Source organism: Cherax quadricarinatus, chromosome 23 (genome assembly GCF_038502225.1).
Source record: "Cherax quadricarinatus isolate ZL_2023a chromosome 23, ASM3850222v1, whole genome shotgun sequence".
NCBI classification, from domain to species: Eukaryota; Metazoa; Arthropoda; class Malacostraca; order Decapoda; family Parastacidae; genus Cherax; species Cherax quadricarinatus.
This window is the reverse complement of record NC_091314.1, coordinates 16,092,879-16,112,849: the sequence shown is the minus strand read 5'-3', so window position 1 is coordinate 16,112,849 and position 19,971 is coordinate 16,092,879. Positions and strand designations below refer to the sequence as shown.

Sequence of the window (19,971 nt, the reverse complement as noted above, 5' to 3'; positions counted from 1 at the left end):
AAAGTTATGTTAAAGCACCTTTGAAACATTGCTTTAGTGTAGAATTTCTTGAAGTTTGAAATGATCTGCAGGTCCATCAGCTGGAGGAGAGGAGTGCTATTAGGGGGCAAGAACTTCACTGTGATGAAATTAAGCTCCTTCACCATTTGCTCTTCCAAGTCTGGAGGATGAGCAGGTGCAATGTTCATTACCAGGAGGTGGTTCATACGACCGCCAATTTCTAAGCCAAATCACGAAAATCAAGCCAATATTTTGACAAAAAAAAAGTCGCTGATTTCCAAAATTCACAATATTCAAGGGGGATGAAATTCAAGGGTCTACTGTAATATGGGTTTGAGTAATTGTGATGCATTTGGTAGGTCACTGATGTAAATGTGAAAGAGGAGAGGGCCAAGGACACTTCCTTGTGGGAACCCAACTGTAATTGGTTGTATGGAAGAGTTAGTTCCATTTGTGTACACATATTGGCTTCTGTTACTAAGGTATGACGTTAGGTAATTGAGGGAGTGCCCTCTTATACCCATAGTGTGCTAATTTAATGTGCAGCAGATCGTGGTCAATTGTATCAAAAGCTCTACGTAAATCAGTAAAGATTCCCAACAGGACTTCTTTCTTCTCGAGAGTGGTGTATATTTGTTCTAGGATGTGTATAATAGCATCATTTGTGTTTTTATTAGTCCTGAATCCAAACTGAGAGGGGGTGAGTATGTCTTGAGAGACAAGGTAGGAATAGAGCTGCCTATGAATTAATTTTTCAAAGATTTTAGAGAGCAGAGGTAAGTTAGATATTGGTCTATAATTATTCTAGTCTGTTTGATCTCCTTTGTGAATCAGGGTGACCCTTGCTATTTTGAGAATTGATGGGAAGGTTGAGGATTCGATGGATTTGTTAAAGAGTGTTACAATAATTGGTGACAGTACTTGAGAAGCTTTTTTGTACATGAAAGGTGGTAAGTTATTTATACCTCCTGCCTTGTTTTTAAGGGTGTTGATGATGAGCGAGACTTCTGTTGGGTTGGTTGGAGCTAGGAATAGTGTATTCAGGTAGGTACCCATGAGGTGGTCTGATGGAAGGGCGTTTGAGCTTGGGATTTTGCTCGCTAGATTCTTAACTATGGTGAAGAAGAAAACATTGAGTCTGTTTGCTGTTTCAGTTGGTGGGAGTAGAGGTTCATCTGAATTTGTTAATTTGAGTGTTTTGTTTTTGGATATCTTTTTAGTTCCTAGAATTTCAGATAAGTTTATTTTTTTTTTTTTTTTTTTTTTTTTTTTTTTTTTTTTTTTTTTACACAGGATTTGACAAGGTTAAGGATCCCTAGCTTTATTGACAAGCTATTTACAGGTTAAGGATTCCTAACTTTATTGGCAAGCTAAGAGCTGTTACCTACATCAGCTCATTTGAAAGCATTTTTATTGTTATGAGACATACAAGTAGGGAACAGGATGAAGTTGGAGCCATCTGTGGGCCAGCATTTTCATTTGATCAACTGACTTTATCTCATTGACATCATTATGCTGTATGAATGTGTTCCATACTCGAGTCATCCTGGGTATATATGATCTCAGATGGAGTGATGTTCTGGAGAAGAGTACAGCCAGAGTGAAGTTGCTGCTTTCTGCCCGTCTTGTGGCATAAAAGCTTGTTCTCGCTGTCCTCGAAGTGGATCCAAGTGTGGTATTTTGACAATATTGGCCTTGTACATAACAGTAAGGCCACCCACATCCCTCCTATGTTGAAGGCTCTGCTGAAATGACAGATCTATCCAGGATGGTCTTTTTCATATCACCTTTTATGTTATGTAATCTGTTCTCATAATGCAATTTTTTTGACCTTATCAGGCTGGTAGGGACCGACAAGTAACATTTAGAATAGTCTCTGGTTATTTGGCCCATTCTATACTGTTTTTCATATAGGTGCTTTGTGTTAATGGATTTAAGGATGTTGGGTGTTAGTCAGGGACTGTTTAGTCTCTTAGCTGTGATCTGTTTAGTTTTTTGGGGGCAGTGCTTGTTATAGAGGTAATGGGTTTCTTGTTGAAAATTATTAATAAATTCATCAGTATCTGTATATGTTTCTAGCTCATTATTCCAGTCGATGTTACTCACAGCTGTTATAAAGTTATTAACTTTGTCTCATTATGTAGTCTGAAGGTAACTTTAGTAGTGTCTTGGGGCAATTTACCAAGGTTGGCTATGAGAAAGGTAGGGTAGTGGTCTGTGGTGTTGTCTGTGATAATGCCTGATTTTAGAGGGGATATGGTACTAGTCCAGATGTGGTATAATAATGAGACACTGGTCTCAGAGATTCTTGTGGGTTTTGTTATAGTTGGTAGCAACAAGCAGTTGCTCATAGTGTTTGTTAATTCGGTTACTTGTGGGTCCTGGTCATATAAGGAGATTTATGTTGAAATCTCCTGTGAACAGCAAGTGGTCTTTGTTCATGTGTGCATCTGTTATCAGGTTTCCTAGTTTTTCACTAAATTGGTAAATGTTCGACTGTGGTACTCTGTAGATGTTTATGACTGTGGTGGGTTTTTGCAGGTCTTTTATTTAAATCTAGCTATTATATATTCTCCATGTTTGTCCCTTTTGCAAGAATTATTGATACATTCAAGTTGATCTATGTAGTATCTGTCCTACAGTTGTGTATGGCTGTGTAACCAGAAATGGTGTAGACATCTGTAGTACCAGGCTTTAGCCAGGTTTCAGTGAGTGTGATGATTGACATACTGATATGCAAGGAATTGAGTAATGCTGTGAGGTCATCATAATGTTTGCTCAAAGATCTGACATTGTAATTAAAGATAGTTATGTTAATGTTGGCTCTGACTAATGTCTTTGCTTGGTTTGCTGTATAATAATTACAGTTGTTGTTTGATGCATGTAAGTCATTTAATAAAAGGTTGATATCAAGATCAATGCTTGTAATCATGATTGTGTGTGATTCTACAACTAGACTTTTGAACAAAGTATTATGTTGGACTTAATATTATGAATCTAAATTAAGTTTCGTTTAATATTATGAAACTAAACTAAGTTTAGTTTAATATTATGGAACTAAACTAAGTTTAGTTTAATATTATGAAACTAAACTAAGTTTAGTTTCATAATATTAAGTCCAACATAATACTTTGTTCAAAAGTCTAGTTGTAGAATCACACACAATCATATGATTACAAGCATTGATCCTGATATCAACCTTTTATTAACCCTTTGACTGTTTTGGTCGTATATATACGTCTTACGAGCCACTGTTTCTGACGTATATATACTCAATAATTCTAGCGGCTTCAAATCAAGCGGAAGAAAGCTGGTAGGCCCACATGTGAGAGAATGGGTCTGTGTGGTCAGTGTGCACCACATAAAAAAAATCCTGCAGCACACAGTGCATAATGAGAAAAAAAACTCTGATCGTTTTTTTTGGATTAAAACGCCGACTTTGAGGTGTATTTTCGTATAGTATTTATCGATGTATTTGCGTTTTCAAGGTCTTAGGTGATAAAATGGAAAACATATTACAGAAATAGTGATGATTTTCATTACTTTGAAGATGAAAACGTCCTTGAAACTGAGCTCAAAGAAGTGGAAATGTTCAATTTTTACCAATGTTCAGGAGTAAACAAATCACACCACACGTCCAATACACATCAACTGGGGAGTCTAATATTCTTTCACTAGTGCACTGATATTATTTATACCATTTTTACAATAATGCAGTAGTCTGCATAACAGTAAATTTTGTATTTTTTTGTATGAATAAAAAATCAAAATAGAAAGCAATAATGATATAAGAGGGGCCTAGAGATGTGACTAATGAACAGAGGATATGTTATTTTAGTGCCAAGAATGTCTACCTTGTTTATTCTGAACCCTATTTTGAAATTGGCATCTTTTTTAGTTTGCGTGAAATTGGCCAAATTGCCAATGTCTGACCACAATATTGGGTAGTCCAAATTGGTAAATGGGAGGTTTCTTGTACTCAGCTGATAGATAAAATGGAGTTCTAAAGAAATAGCTATGAGTTTGGTCAACTGGCACAAAGCAATTGGCTGAAAATAGGGCTCAAAGTCGGCGAAATCGCCGATACGCATATGTCGCCGAGACCGCTAACTTTGCGGGAGCGTAATTCCATGAGTTTTTGACCAAATTTCGAACTTTTGGTGTCATTACCATCGGGAAAAGATTCTCTATCATTTCATAAGAAAAAGTAATTTTTTTTTTTTTTTTTTCAAAAATTTATCGACATAGAATGACAGTTTCAGAAAGGGGCCTGAAACAGTCAAAGGGTTAAATGACTTACATGCATCAAACAACAACTGTAATTATTGTACAGCAAACCAAGCAAAGACATTACTCAGAACCAACATTAACATAACTATCTTTAATTACAATGTCAGATTTTTGAGCAAACATTACGATGACCTCACAGCATTGTTATTTCAAGTAGTTTTTAAAGCAAAAATTTTTTAAAGAGATACTGTAAGCTCTTAATATGGTACAATTTTATGATTTAATATTGAACTGTTGTATTAATACTAAACACAATAATATTAATCAGTACTTGAAGTGATAATTAAAATTAATAGTATGTAGGTAATAGTAGTCAAAAGAGAAAAAGAAACAAAACTTAATAGTTTATAAATATTGAGACACTTTTGGAACATATGGGAATCTTATTGAGGAAACGTTTCGCCACACAGTGGCTTCATCAGTCCTATACAAATCAGAAAGGTGTAAGGAGAGGAGTTTGAGGTAATCAGTCCCTCAGCCTGGAGTCGATGTGTTCAGTCCATCAATCTCGTAGAAAGTACAACAGTTTCTTGTACTCAGTTGATAGAAAAAATGGAGTTCTAAAGAAATAGCTATGAGTTTGGTCAACTGGAACAATGGAATTAGCCAAAAATAGGGCTCAAAGTGAGCGAAATCGCCGATTTGTAAATATCGCCGAGGTCGCTAACTTCGCGAGAGCGTAATTCCATGGCTTATATATGTACTGTAGTCAGGTGAGGCGAAGCAGGAGGAGGCGGGGTCATAGTGGTACCATCCACTAGTCAAACTAGGTCTTCGTCCAAAGGATGGACAAGGTTGAAGAATTCTTTGTATCACGATCCCATCCAAGATCTGTGTCTGACATATGTTGGATAAGTGTCTCAGTCTTCAACTTGTCAGTTTTTAAACCATTTGTCACATCTGTCAGACACTGTAACATCATGGGATCTTGATGCAAAGAATTCTTCAACCTTTTCCAACCTTTGGACGAAGACCTACTTCGAGTAGTGGATGGTACCACTATGACCCCACCTCCTCCTGCTTCGCCTCACCTGACTACAGTCTATAAGCCACAGAATTACCCTCTCGCGAAGTTAGCGACCTCGGCAATATTTACGAAACGGCAATTTCGCTCACTTTGAGCCCTATTTTCGGCTAATTCCATTGTTCCAGTTGACGAAACTAATAGCTATTTCTTTAGAACTCCATTTTTTTCTATCGATTGAGTACAAGAAACTGCCAATTTACTGATTAGAACTACCCAATAATGGGGTCAGAAATTTTCAATTTGGCCAATTTCACGAAAATTAAAAAATATGACAATTTCAAAATAGGGTCCAGAATGAACAGTGCAGACATTCCTGGCTCTAAAATAAAATTTTCTTTTTTCATCAGTCATGTCTCCAGGCCCCTCTGATGTTACTCTTGCTTTCTATTTTGAATTTTTATTCAAACAAAAAATATAAGATTTACTGTTATGCAGACTATTGCAATATTGTAATAAATGTATAAATAATGTCAACCCATTCATGACTGCATATTAGAATGGCTTCTTGGACATTTATTTGAAAATGACATCATTTGTTTACTTTTGAACATCGGCAAAAATCAAACATTTCCTCTACTTTGAGCTCCATTTCAAGGTTCTTTTCATAGTAAAACAGTCAAAATCACCTCTATTTCTATAATATGTTTCCCATTCTATCAAATGAAACCAAGAAAACAAGAATACAACCATAAATACCATACGAAAATAGACCACGAAGTTGGCATTTTAATTAAAAAAAGGTTGGAGTTTTTTTTTCTCATTATGCACTGCGTGCTGCAGGATTTTTTTTATATGATGCACACTGACCACACAGACCCATTCTCTCACATGTGGGCCTACCAGCTTTCTCCTGCTTGATTTGAAGCCACTAGAATTTATGAGTATATATACGTCAAAAACAGTGGCTCGTAAGACGTATATATACAACCGAAACAGTCAAAGGGTTAATAAAGATTCCCATATGTTGCATAAGTATCTCAATCTTCAACTTGTCGGTTTTTAAACCATTTATCACACAGTTTATAAATAGTAGATTAAAATAAGCAGTTATATAGTACAGGGATATTGCTAACTCTTATTATGGCAAAAGTTTAACAATATCAGAACATAAAAATTATATACATAAATTAAAACAAAAATAGGAAAAAAAGGTATATTGGCAGCACTTATGCAAGCAGCAGAACGCCATGTTGCTGTCAGATGAGCATCCAGGACCAACTTCACGGCCTTATATCTTGGCAAGTACTGACCCTAATTTTTTTTTTGTCTTATTACACACAGAAAATTGCCCTCTTTATTTTTTTTTTTTTTTTTTTTTTTTTTTTTTTTTTTTTTTTTTTTCAAAATATTCAGAGCGCTGGTAGTGACAGCATAGATCTATGTTTGGACAGTTAAGGGGATAATTGACACCCCCATTTTTTGTGCCTCTTTCCTTTCTATTTGTGCTGTAATGACATCCCTTAATTTATCTCTCCTGTAGGGTCAACCTGCATTTTTCTTTTACCTGCTCTCCTTGGGGTTTTCCAACAATTTATCTTTGCTCTTCTTCACTTGCATGCTCTAAAGCTCACTTGCCTACTTCAACCTTACATTCACTCATTCCTGAACATTTGTGTACCCTGTTGGTTTTAAATCCCTAGGTGTCTGATATGCAACCGTTTTGCCCAGAAAGAAAAATCTAAAGGTGTGCTATGGTCAGTCAGTTTCCACAGCAGAATTATATATGCAGTTCTCACTGCTTCCTTACACTTTACAATCATATTCTCCTCATCATTCATTGTTTCTGAGTCTCATAGCACTTTATATGATATATAGAGATTTAGCTCTCCTCATCCCATCATCCTTCGTATACAACTTCGGTTATGTTGCATTTCTAATAAATACAGGGTCCCTGGACATGATAATGTTCAGTTCAGTGAACTAAGAGGCTCAGCTGCCCTGTCAGCTGTTCATGGCTTATCAATTTCCTGCTGTGGTATTTTTTTCTTGGACCGCTTTTTCTCAGTAACTCCAAAACTGCTGGCTACAACAATGATTTAGGGTAGAACATTAAAAATTGTTTTCTGTCAAATCAATATTGTGATTGTAGTTATCTTCTCGCCAGTGTCAGGTTTGTGAAACTGCACTCATGATTGGGGATAAGCCATACATGACTCACACACAGATACCACTGTATATTAAGGGGCCAGGTCACACTATCAGTTCACCATATTTTAATAAATTAAATTGTCCTAAGTCTAAGTGGGGATGCAGGATTCACTTCCAACATTTATAATGCCCCTGCACTCTTAAATAACTTCCTTGCTGAAAGTTACACCTTTGACACAGACTCACTCAATCTCCCTGACTTTTTAAAGGAGAATAACACATTGCATCAACTCTGCTTTTTATTTTATTCCTCCACCAGCTTCCACGGCCTCTAACACCTTTCCCTTACATACCGTTAACCCTCACGTATCAGCACCTCTCACACACCCAGAACCCTCACACCCCCACACAGTGCTATATGACCCATATAGGTTTAGCACCTATAATGAGTATATTATTGAAGGAAAGAATTAAGTAAGACTGATATGATAAAGAAAGTTATAGATTGTGTGAGTGTCATGCCCAAAATGCATCTGTGAAATTTTACTTGAAAATTTATTGCCACTCTGGGTATATATATATTGTTCTCAACTTCTAGGAAGTACAACCCATGTATCTGTTACTTCTTCTGAGGGTTACTGCATCTGCAACCTAGTCTCAAAAAAAGGTTGTCCAGTTTTTTTAATGAAAGCAAGCACAAATTCATATTAGAAAATCATTATGTGAAAACTGAGCCTACAATAAAAATCAGAGATTATCTTTTGAGTATGTTTATATGCTTACATCAGTTGTTTTAAATATGATTTTTATAAGTTTTGTATTTGTTGTGTCTTTATTACAGTACAATGGTACCTTGATTTATGAGCTTAATTCATTCCGTGACCGAGCTCGTAATTCAATTTGCTCGTATATCAAATCAGTTGTACTCATTGAAATTAATTGAAATGCCATTAATCCGTTCCAGTGGAATTCCTGGCTCTTGGGAGGCAGGAGAAAATACAATGGACTCCCGACGTACGATGTCCCCAACCTATGTTAAAACCAACCTACAATGCTTTTCAGCGTAAAAATTTGACCCCGATGTACGTTGAAAAACTCGACCTACAGCATTTGTCCGGTACGCGTTCACATGTCTGTCCACCTGAGCGCTTCTCAGCTGGCCTGCCTTCAGTTAGTGTGCCAATGTTTACAAGCCAGAGTGGTTGCTCCCAAGCATATATTCGGAATATTTTGTATTATTCCAGTGTTTTTAGTGCTTCCAACTGCTAAATAAGCCACCATGAGCCCAAAGAAAGCTTCTAGTGCCAACCCTGTGGTGAAAAGGGTGAGAAATATTATCAAAATACTGTCATACCACGGTCAGCTGCTGCTGCTGCTGTAGCACTGTCAGCTGCTGCTGCTACTGTAGCACCATCAGCTGCTGCTGTAGCACCGTCAGCTGCTGCTGCTGCTGCTGCTGTAGCACCATCAGCTGCTGCTGCTGTAGCACCATCACCTGCTGCTGCTGCTGTAGCACCGTCAGCTGCTGCTGTAGCACCATTGTTGGTGTGGCTTATCGAGAATACCGAGAAACAATTAACCCCCAGAGGGTTAGGCACCCAGAATAACCCAAAAAAAAATCAGTGTGTCATCAAGGACTAACTTATTTCCATTGGGGTCCTTCATCTTGTCTCCCAGGATGCGACCCACACCAGTCGACTAACACCCAGGTGAACAGGAAAAAATGCCTGGAACTAGTGCTCATATTGGTGAATTTAAGGCCAGGAAAGGTTGGTTTGAAAGATTTAAGAATTGTAGTGGCATACACAGTGTGATAAGGCCTGTTCTGGAAGAAAATGCCAAACAGGACCTACATTACTCAGGAGGAAAAGGCACTCCCAGGACACAGTGTCTCACCAGTCATTGCTACATCTTCAATAAAGGTAAGTGTCATTTATTCTTCATTTAGTAGAGTAGAGTAGAAAATGTATATTTCATGTGGTAAATTTTTTTTTTTTCATACTTTTGGGTGTTTTGCATGGATTAATTTGATTTCCATTATTTCTTATGGGGAAAATTAATTCAGCCTACGATCATTTCATCTTACGATGGTCTCTCAGGAACGGATTAATATTGTACTTCAATATAACACTAAAATCAACTCTGAGGCTTATTTATCCATGAAAATTGATCTAATATGACATAATAAACAATGTAAATGACATCAAAACATGTTATACAGTGGTCCCCCGGATTAAGAAGTCATCGGATTAAGTAATAATCAGATTAACTCGTTCAGGGTCCGTGCCATAGATCTATGGCCTTATGTTGAGGGTCCAAACTATAAAACTATGCCAAAATTCTAGCGGCATCAAATATAGCGCAAGAAGGCTGGTAGGCCTACATCTAAGAGAACGGGTCTGTGTGGTGTATGTGTACCATAAACAAAAATTCTAAGCGCCCGCATGTCATTGTGGGAACTCTGCCTCAGTAAGCTGTGTTCACTATGCCTCGCGGCAAGGCAGCTCTCACTCCGAGGCAAATTGGGACTCTCCTCTTCCTAACTGATAGTTCTGACTCTGATGGAAGTGGAAAAGAAGAAGAATTCTATGGCTTTGATCGATTAATGATGAAAGCAATGATGACCAGGATATCGAAAATGGTGCAGAAAATCCTGATGATCCTCAACCTTCTACCTCTGGTGTAGGCATGTCTCAGTCACGTTCAATTGTACCTCGTTGCAAGAGAAAACTAATATTTTCGCGTGGCCAGGCCTCAGACTTCAGTAATGATGATGATAGTGATGTGGACTGTGATTTTATTGCTCTTGATGATCATTCGAGTAGTGATAGTGATGAATCATATTCACCAGTGAAACGTCGGTATATACGCCGCTGCATGCGCTCGGGTAGTGTTCCTTATGCATTGCCCAGGGGACGGAGTACATCCCATGGCCCTACATCAGGAATAGACAGTGAAAGTGAGGATGGTGTGGCTACACTTGGCATGGATAGACCACAGGCATCAGTAGGTTGTGGTATTGGTGGTGATAGTGATGGTGGTGGTAGTGCCACGGCCATGCATGACTCACCAGCCCAGGCTAGGACCCACGCCACTGACTCATCAGATCAAGGACAAAGAGGAGCGTCATCCATCACCACACTGCAAACTACAACTTCAACCAGCTTATGATGTCCAGTATCCACCAGCAAACCGCATCTGGGATTGGCAACAAAATTCCAGATTGTTCCCACTCCCCATCAGTTTGATGACTCTCAAAGTGGAATACTACCAGCTTGTTCCCTAGGAAACACTGCAAATGAACTGGAATTCTTTGAACTATTCTTTGACCAGCCCTTGATGGGAATTATTGTCAGGGAAAGTAACAAGTATTTTGAGTACATCATGGCAAATACGATCATATCACCACAGTCAAGACTACACCAGTGGAAAGAGACAACCGTGGTTGAAATGTATTTGCTTTTTGCAACAATATTCCTTATGCCTCATGTGTGTAAACATAATATAAAATTATACTGGTCCACAGATCAGTTAATTTGTACCCCGGCCTTCAGTGAAATCATCCCAGTGAACAGGGTTATCTTACTGTTACATATGTTGCACTTCGCTGACAAAACCAAGCCTGACAGAAATAACAGGTTATACAAGATTAGAAATGTTTTTATGTATCTGAAACGAAAGTTCAGCTTGTACTTTTATCCATTCAAGAATCTTGTAATTGATGAATCTTTGATTTTGTTCAGAGGTAGACTGTCGTTCAAGCAGTATATACCGAGCAAGAGGAAATGCTTTGGTATAAAACTGTTTGTACTCTGTGACTGTGAGAGTGGCCTAGTATTGGATATTATTGTATACACAGGAAGTAAAACATTGAAAGATACCAGGATGTTATTGGGTATCTCAGGTGACGTAGTGAGAAACATGATGGCACCTTATCTTGGTAGGGGCATACATTATATACTGATAACTGGTACACAAGCCCTTTACTCAGTGATTTCTTGCGAGTGAACATGAAAGATGTGTGTGGCACAGTGTGTTCTAATCGTAAACTATGCCCAGGTTCAACGCAGGCACTCGTGCTGGTGGGGTGTAGGTGTTTAATGCCAATGACATCATGGCATTACGGTGGCATGACAAATGAGATGTCACATTGTTGACAACCATTCACCCTAACGAAATGAAAGACGGTGGCAAAGTTGATAGAGTGACTAATGAACGTATTCGAAAACCAGTAACATTGCTTAATTATATACAAAACATGCGTTTGGTTGACAAATGTGACATGCAAATTGGCTCTGTCGATTGTGTTCGTAAGAGTTACAAGTGGTACATGAAACTTTTCTTCCATCTCATGGACATTTCAATGCTCAATGCATACAATATGTACCAAATAAAGACCGGCAACAGACCAGCATATGGTGAATTTTGTTTGTCTGTTGTCAGACAACTCATAATGAAGTAACAACACCTGCTATACAAAAACTGTCCTTGAGCTCCTCAGGAAATACCCAAGCTTTTGAGGAGGGAAGTTGATCACTTCCTAATACAGCTTCCTGCAACTAAGAACAAATGGGCTCAGAAGAGATGTGTTGTCTGTGCACAAACAAAACAACGGCAACAAAGACGCAAAGACATTTGGTTTATGTGCGAGGAATATAAGGTACCTCTGTGCATGATACCTTGTTTTAAGGACTTCCACAGGCTGCAGCAGTTATAGAAACATGTCCAATGACTGTACATATGTAAATATATAATAGAACATTAGTATTATACAACATTTGTGCATGTTTATTGTTGTAAACAATACTGGTAAACAATATTATAATAACTTTAGTGCAGTTATTGTGTTCAATACAGTGAGGGTATATACAGTGGACCCCCGGTTAACGATTTTAATCCGTGCAAGAGGGATAATTGTTATGCGAAATAATCGTTATGCGAATGAATTTTCCCCATAAGAAATAATGGAAATAAAATTAATCCGTGCAAGACGCCCAAAAGTATGAAAAAAAATTTTTTTTACCACATGAAATGTTAATTTTAATACACACAAACTGAAAAAGGCATGCACAATTACATGACACTTACTTTTATTGAAGATCTGGTGATGATTGATGGGATGGGAGGAGGGGAGAGCATTATCTTCTTACTGTTTAGAAGGGGAATCCCCTTCCATTACGACTTGAGGTAGCAAGTCCTTTTCCGGGGTTACTTCCCTTCTTCTTTTAATGCCACTAGGACCAGCTTCAGAGTCACTGGACCTCTGTCGCACAACAAATCTGTCCATAGAGCTCTGTACCTCCCGTTCCTTTACGATTTGTCTAAAATGGGCCACAACATTGTCATTGAAATAGTCACCAGCACGGCTTGCAACAGCTGTGTCAGGGTGATTTTCATCTATAAAGGTTTGCAGTTCAACCCACTGTGCACACATTTCCTTAATCTTTGAAGTAGGCACAATGGATTCCACAACTGGCATAGGCTTCTCAGGGTTAGCCCCAAACCCTTCAAAATCTTTCTTAATTTCCATACTAATTCTCACCCTTTTTACCACAGGGTTGGCACTAGAAGCTTTCTTGGGGCCCATGGTCACTTATTTTCCAGAAACAGCACCGAAAACACTGTAATAATACGAAATATTCCGAGTGTATGCTTGGATGTTACCGCGGAGGCTGGCTGGTAAACAATGGGACGGGCGGCACATGTGAGGGCACATTGGACGCGTCTCGGACGAAAATCGGTGAGCGGGTTTTTAATAGGTATGCGCGGCAAAAATTTTGCGATAAAAGTAAGCGGTATGCGGAAAAATCGCTATGTGATGCCATCGTTATGCGGGGGTCCACTGTATATATATATATATATATATATATATATATATATATATATATATATATATATATATATATATATATATATATACATGTACATTATATACAGTATTGGTCTCACAGGCCACAAATGTTACTAGAAAAAGACAAAAAAAAAGTATAAAAAAACGTAAAATGAAGAAATGCAATTTTGCGGAAGCCTCTGATGTTGCCGCCACCCGGTCATTTTGGGTGAACTTCATGCCTCTATATCTCGGTAAGTACTGATCAGATTTTTTTTTATTGCCTTCACAAAAATATTATCTTTAATTCTGTAAGGTTTTTTTTTTTTTTTTTTTTTTTTTTTTTTTTTTTTTTTTTTTTTTTTTTCAAAATTTCTTGGACACTGGGGCACCCATTGAAATTTTGCCTCTGGACCCTGAAAGGGTTAAGTAACATTTTTGCGTGAAAATATTGGCTTGGTTAATGACACTGAACCCTGTAAAAGTCATTTGTCCCGAACGTGTCTGCGCGCCATGAGCGGCCTGGACACTCCATGTACAGCCAGTGTGCCATTGTTTACCAGCCATTGAGGATGATGACTCAAGAAATCGTAATGACACGATTGCAAACAAACCATACCCTCAGCCGGGATTGAACCCGCGACGGGCTGGAGTTTTGAGACTCGATGACCGGGGGTTCAGTCCCGGCCGGGGGTATGGATTGAGGATGATTCCACTCGTACATGCGATACATTTTGTATTATTCCATTGTTTTTAGTGCTTGTAGCTGCTAAATAGCCACCATAGACCCAAAGAAAGCTTCTAGTGCCAGCCCTTTTGTAAAAAGGGTGAGAAACACTACAGAATTAAAGAAAAAGTGTGTAGAAAGATACAAAAGTGGTGGTGGTAGAGGGTAGTAGTGATAGTGGTAGAGGGTGGTAGTGATAGTGGTAGAGGGTGGTAGTATGGGCCAACAGGTCTGCTGCAGTGTTCTCGCTTTCTTATGTACACCAGCCAGGGCACTTCCCCACCCACCAGCCAGGGTACTTCTCCACAAACCAGCCAAGGTACATCCCCACACACCAGCCAGGGTACTTCCCTACACACGTGATTTGATTTGATTGGGACTTGTGCATGAGTGAATAGAATTATCAAAGCTTATTGCTTGGGAAGCATTGAAAATTGGGTTGAGCAAATACGGTTCTGTTAGTGGGATGGTTTGTGAAAGACCTGCCTAGTATGGGCCAGCAGGCCTGCTGCAGTGTTCCTGCTTTCTTATTTGCAAACATTTATGGACGAACATCACCCTGACACAGCTGTTGCAGGCTTTGCTGACAACATCTACAATGACAGTGTTGTGTCCCATTTTAAGGAAATCTTAAAGAGACACCAGAAACAGAGCTCTTGGACAGATATTTTGTGCAACAGGGGTCCAGTAACTTTCAAGTTGGTCCTAGTGGCATTAAAAAACAAAGAAGGGAAGTAACCCCATAAAAGGACGTGGTACCTGAAGTCTTTATGGAAGGGGATTTCCCTTCCAAACAATAGTACACCTACCTCCTCTCTCCTCCTCCCGTCTCATCAATCATCAATAAGTCTTCAATAAAGGTAAGTGTCATTTTAGTAATGTTTTACTCTGCATGTCTCATTGTTTTCTGTGTAGGGAAATGTTCATGTGGGAAAATTACTTTGTTTAATACTCTTGGGTGTCTGGAACAGATTAATAGGATTTCCATTATTTTTAAAGGGGAAAATTTATTCGGATTAAGTCAGATTCGGGATAAGGCACTCTCTCTGGAACAGATTACATTATCCGGTGGTCCACTGTATACTGTACTCCATAATGAATAAAACATGCCATTATGTGACGAGTGGTGGCGGCCACTCCCGAGGTAAAAATAATTATCGCTCTGACCATATCTTCCCATTTTTGCCCTTCTGAGGTCTTATTATTAGAGAAAATGGAGTGTTTGTGTGGCTAACTACACTAGATCACTAGTTCCATATTAAAAACGCTGAAACAAAAGCGATTTTCTCATGTTTTTCTATGATTTCATGCTTTAATTCATTGGGCATCATCCTCCTCATCTTCTCAGCACTGTTCTTTCCACTTACTTTTTTAGGACCCATGGTTAGAAAAAAGAAATTTGGCAAAATAACTGCACAGAATGCTGGGATTCTCGGTGTATGTTGTGGCATTCGCTGCGCCAACTAGTGGCAGCTTATCTAAGCTTGCTCATAACTCGGATTTTGACTTGCAACTCAAAGCAAAAAATTGACTGAGCGATGGCTCGTAACTTGGAAAACTCATAAGTTGGGGCACTCGTAAGTCAAGGCACCACTATATATGATACTTAACCCTTTCAGGGTCAGTGTTGTACTAGTATGGCTTGCACGCCAGGGTTGGTGCCGTACTAGTACTCGTAAATTCTAGCACCTTCAGATTTAGCGAGAGAATGCTGGTAGGCCTGCATATGAAAGAATGGGTCTATGTGGTCAGTGTGTGTTACAAAAAACGCGATTTCTAATAAGCTTAGAGATCTCCAGTGAATACTAGAAAGGACTGCCCTTCTAGCATCCAGCCTGTTACTGGGTTTTCCTAACAATTAGTCAGTATTCTGGTCCAATTATCCAATGGAATTCAATAAGAATTATTAGTGCTTCAGGATTACAACTGGTAGGCTACTAACTAGAGAAATTAAAATTTAATAAATAAATTTATTAGCAATCAAGATGTCTAGGAGTATATTATCAAATTAAAATAAATTAATAAATTTAAACAAATTAATAATAATCACTTCTCTCGTGTACAGTAGTATTGTACTGAAGGCACATTTATACGTCTTAAGTACCGTTTGGTACATTAACATTTAATAATACAATATACAAATAAGTTTGTGTGTATGTGTGTAAGTGCTCTAAGTACAGTGGACCCTCGACATTCGATACTAATCCGTTCCAGAGAGCTATCGAATGTCGAAAATATCGAAAGTCGAATTAATTTTCCCCATAAGAAATAATGGAAATCAAATTAATCTGTGCAAGACGCGCAAAAGTATGAAAAAAAAATCACCACATGAAATGTTAAGTTTAATGCAATAGAATAATTACAATAACAACAATAACAATAGATTAATAACAATAGAATAATTGACACTTACCTTTAATAAAGATCTGGTGATGATTGATGGGATGGGAGGAGGGGAGAGTGTGGATGGTGTTAGTGTTTAGAAGGGGAATCCCCTTCCATTAGGACTTCAACTGGCAGCCTCACCATGCCTTACCACACTGTGTATGCCACTACGATTCTTAAATCTTTCAAATCAACCTTTGCTGGCCTTAAATTCACTCACATCACCACTAGTTGCAGGCAATTTCTTTACCAAATCATCATGCACTCCACTTTCGTACTTTGCAATTACCTCTTTCTTCATTTCAATAGTCATTAGCACATTTTTTCTCGAAGGGTTGGCACTAGAAGCTTTCTTGGGGCCCATGGTTATTTATTTTGCAGAAACAAGCACCAAAAACAGTGATAATATGGATAATATGGAATGTATCCTTAGATGCTCGCACACTGGCTGGCTTGTAAACACTGGCACACACGGTGCAGTTCAGGCCACACATGGACACGTCTCATACGAATCGTATCGAATGTCAGGTTTTCCATCGAATGTTAAGGCGAAATTTTTGTGTTAAAATGCATCGAATGTCGGATTTATCGAATATCAATGCCATCAAATGTCGGGGGTCCACTGTAGTTTGCTGTGTCTCACGACTCGACTAGACTTAAACCAATGACTGACAAAGTCCTCACATTGACTAACTTCTTGACCACCTGGCAATCAGAACAGCTTGCTTGAACAATAAAACGATTGCTAAGCCCAATTGCTATATAACAAGCAACTGCGACACAGAATCAGGATCAAGGAGATAATATAACGACACCATCTGCAGATCCTCCACAAAAATCACAAAACTCCCATACTACTGAATCTAAGTTCAGCATAATAAAATCCTCGACTGTGACAGTACACAGATACCAGTACAAGTTAGGTCAGAAGCTACAGCTCAAGACCTGAATTGCTCAGAGTGTCTATGCGACACACAACCTCAGTACAATGTCGAAAATCACTAAGTCTAGACAATGTTTTGTGAACAGAGTTCTACAGAACCAACAAGAAAGCTACAGAGACGATCTTCCAACAAGGGCCAATAAGGGAGAGTTAGGCACGTCTTGTCAGGAATACGTCCAACCACCAACAGAGTCTAGCCCAGACTGACTACTCCAGGTGAGGTGTGAACACCCCCCCTCGATCACGTGATAGCTCCGTGGACAGTTGCTGCTCAGGAACACCGAGAAGCTGGAAGAGTAACGAGCCACGAGCGATAATTACAGTAGTTAGACAATCAAGTCTTGAACTATGAGCACATAATAATAATAATATATGAATGTTACATCCTACCTAACAATATAACTAAGTCAAATAATAATATAAAGCAATATATTTACGATTTAGCTATTATCGCAAATATAAGCAATATAAAATTATATGAAAAGGTAATATACTTTATATACATTGTGACCCATTCAGGGGTTGCAACAGTGTGCACAGTATAAAAAAAATCCTGCAGCACAGTGCATAATGAGAGAAAAAAAAAACTCCAACTGTGTTTTTCGTTTAAAACAGCGATTTTGCACTGTATTTTCATATGGTATGTATGGTTTTATTCTCATTTTCTTGGTCTCATTTTATAGAATGGAAGACATATTACAGAAATTGAGATAATTTTGATTGGTTTCACAATGAAAAGTACCTTGAAATTGAGCTCAAAGTAGCAGAAATGTTTGATTTTTGCCAATGTTCAAAAGTAAACAAATAATACCATGCGTCCAATACACGTCAACTGGTGAGTCTAATATTCTTTCACAAGTGCGCTGATATTATTTATACCATTTTTACACTAATGCAGTAGTCTGCATAACAGTAAATCTTGTATTTTTTTGTGAGAATAAAAGTTCAAAGTGGAAAACAAAAGAAATGTAAGACATGATTAATGAACAGAGAAAATGTTATTTTAGTGCCAGGAATGTCTGTCTTGTTTATTATGGACCCTATTTGGAAATTGGCATCTTTTGAAATTTGTGAGAAATTGGTGAAATTGCCAATTTCTGACTACTTTATTGGATAGTTGAAATCGGTAATTGGCTGGTTTCTTGTAGTCAGTCAATAGAACAAATGGAATTCTAATGAAATAGCTATGATTTTTGTCGACTGGTACATTGGAATTGATTGTAAATAGGGCTCAGAGTGAGGAAAATCGCCGATGCATTAACATCGTCAAGACCGCTAACTTTGCGTTAGCATAATTCCGTAAATTTTTCATCAAATTTCATACTTTTGGTGTCATTTTCTTTTTTGAAAAATTTTCGACCCTGAAAACAAGGTTAGGAGAGGGCCTCTCGACCCTGAAAGGGTTAAAGGGAAATTAAAAATACAAACAGAAAAAATTTACTTCAATTTGAAGATAGTTTTTATTGTCATTTCTCTTAATTAACTGATAAAAAGTTCATTGAAGTTCCATGAATCTTAGGGTACCTACACTGTTTCGTCTTTTAAGTGTAGACCTTGATTTCTGTTGCTCATTCACCAGAAGAACATTTTCTTTTACTCTGATTTCAATATTATTCATATAGCTAAGACATTGGTTTTTAATACAGTCTGGGTGCTGTATTACCTGTCTTTTAAGCTACAATAAGAACTTTATTGATGTTGTTAGTAGTTATATTTATAGTAAATTAAATTTTGATTGATGAACTTTTTATATTTGGTTAAGAATTAACATAGAATGAAGAAAGCTTTATAACTATACAGTGGACCCCCGACTTACAATGGCCTCAACCTACGATAAAACTGACTTACGATGCTTGTCAGCGTAAAAATTTGACCCTGACCTATGTTGAAAAACTCGACTTACATCATTTGTCCTGAACGCAGCTGCCTGGTCCGTCTGGCCTGAGCGCCTCAGCTGAGCTAGTGTGACATTGCCCAAGAAAGTCAGTGTGTCATCAAGGACTGTCTAACTTATTTTCATTGGGGTCCTTAAGAATCGTAGTGGCATGCACAGTGTGATAAGGCCTGTTTTGGAAGAAAATTCCAAACAGGACCTACATTACTCAGGAGGAAAAGGCACTCCCAGGACACAAACAGGGTCTCATCACTCATCACCACATCTTCAATAAAGGTAAGTGTCATTTATTCTTCATTTAGTACACTAGTACATGCACAATATATATTGTGCATATGTCCTTCTTTTTGTGTGTAGGAAAATGTATATTTCATGTGGTAAAAAAAAATATTTTCCTACTTTTGGGTGTCTTGAACGAATTAATATGATTTCCATTATTTCTTATGGGGAAAATTAATTCGACTTACGATAATTTCGTCTTACGATTTGCTCTCTGGAACGGACTAATATCGTAAGTCAGGGGTTCACTGTATAGGGGTAAAGGAACTCTTGTCATTTTATCCTCTGTAGTAAAGGTTTTCTCAGTCATGTTCTATTAATTTCTCAACTATAGAAGTGAGGGAAATTTGGATTATGCTGTAGTAATATATGTGATATATGTTTTACGTGAACAGGTGATATTTTGTTTATTTTTTATGAAACATTTATCTGTTTAATAATGAGAAGGAGTTTGCCCAATGAATGAGGTGCTTGAATAATATTTTTAACTATTATTATAAAAATGTCA

At 38.0% G+C, this 19,971-nt stretch overlaps 1 protein-coding gene across 8 annotated transcripts in view; it reads left to right on the top strand.

Moving 5' to 3' along the window:
* LOC128685738 (zinc finger and BTB domain-containing protein 7A) overlaps positions 1-19,971 on the top strand; it is a 653,624-nt gene that overhangs the window by 423,212 nt on the left and 210,441 nt on the right. The window lies entirely within an intron of this gene.